Here is a 1,558-nt window from a genome sequence, read left to right as displayed (position 1 = left end):
GAGTATATTTATTAATATGGGAAAATACAGGTATTTGCGGAGAGGAATGAAGATACTCGGGAGCTATAATACGACTGGATACCAGGCTAACTCTGAAGTGGGTACTGCAAACATTGTCTTTACGTTGATTCAGACACCCATGTAGTAAGATACGCAAGGTAGGAGTTACTCATTTGCCAATCAAGCAAGTTTGTTCTTAGTTTGCGGATAATACCCGTTGAATAACAGAGCCCCCAATCGTTGATGACACGTAGTTGATGCTGCCTGAAACGTCAGACGTACGGTTTACAAATGTGTCCAGCTACTTTGGTAACTATTATCTTGCACATTGTATTTACGATTTCTCAAACATTAGCCGTGAACAAGTCCTGTGATTCTGATGGACTGGCCTCGATTAAGAAGATGACCTGAAGCGATATTTGAAGACATTCATACTAACGAATGAAAAACTAATGAAAGATCCTGATATAAAAAAAAACAACAACATGTGCTTCATCATGCAATCTTCCAGGTGTTTACAAGGATGATGGCCCTTACTCCTGTCTCATTGACATCAAAGCTGTGCCTGATCTGTGCAACTGTCAGGTGAGGATGTTTAAAACAACTGTGATTCAATACTGCAACGGATGAATTCCGGTTGCATGATATGGAAGATGTCAATAAGTATAGAAAGTTTCTTTAGCATCTGTCTTCACAGGTTCAAAACTATTCATCTCCAGAGCCCCACTTTTCCTCGTTAATCTTTGGTTGATTGTTTTTACTATACGTCCCATAATTGTATGCGTCTGGATCTTATTGATAAAGTTTGTAAAAACATTGGTCACTCAATCCTTTTCCAGGCTGGCCCGCCGTTGGTAGTTGGCTCTGTTGTGAGTCTGTCTGCCATGGTGGATCTGCTGCGAGCCGGTTCTGACCGGTCTCCGTCCTACAGCGTGCTGGCCGACCACCTGTGCAAGGTTGCTAATGTATCCGTCAGAAACGTGAGTTTGGTTGACGATTCGCACCTTTCAATTCATACCATAGCGTACGGAAATACCCCTTCTTTCACCACCTGATACGTAGTCTCCAATCAGACGTGTTAGCTGGTTGACAAAAGAGAAGAATTTGACCAAATAGGGACAAATAAGTTGCCATGGGATCTCCGTCTGTTGCAGTCAATCAGGCCGGTCAATTCATTCCTAGGCCAATCAACTCTTACTAGACTTTTTCCCCTATTACTATTCGGCCAGGCGGGATTCTGGTAGAGACTACATCATACCTGATACGTGCAAATCTATCTCTCAAAAAGTGAGACTCAATCTTCTTGAATTTCAGGTTGGTAGTTGGGCTGGGAACCTCATGATGAAACATGCCCACCCAGAATTCCCTTCAGACGTCTTCACAATCATGGAAGCTGCCGGGGCGAAAGTCACCATAGGTCAGGGAAATTTAAGTGTACAGTTCATCAACAATTCTACAACATCATCCTTCTATTCTCTGTTGAAAGCACAGAATATGCCTATCATTGAATAAAGGGTTAATGCCCCGGCCCGAGGTGTATATGGTGAGATAATCCCTG

General features: G+C 42.7%; 1 long non-coding RNA gene across 1 annotated transcript; it reads left to right on the top strand.

The window, feature by feature from the left end:
- The first annotated feature begins 306 nt into the window (after positions 1–306).
- LOC118410721 lies at positions 307–1,418 on the top strand. Its single transcript, XR_004830590.1, has 3 exons — positions 307–585; positions 840–980; positions 1,315–1,418. It is a non-coding gene; the product is annotated as an uncharacterized LOC118410721 (long non-coding RNA).
- The last annotated feature ends 140 nt before the right edge of the window (positions 1,419–1,558 follow it).

The sequence above is a fragment of the Branchiostoma floridae genome, chromosome 3 (assembly GCF_000003815.2).
Source record: "Branchiostoma floridae strain S238N-H82 chromosome 3, Bfl_VNyyK, whole genome shotgun sequence".
NCBI lineage: Eukaryota > Metazoa > Chordata > Leptocardii > Amphioxiformes > Branchiostomatidae > Branchiostoma > Branchiostoma floridae.
Note: the sequence above shows the minus strand (reverse complement) of the source record. Positions and strands in the feature narration are given on the sequence as shown.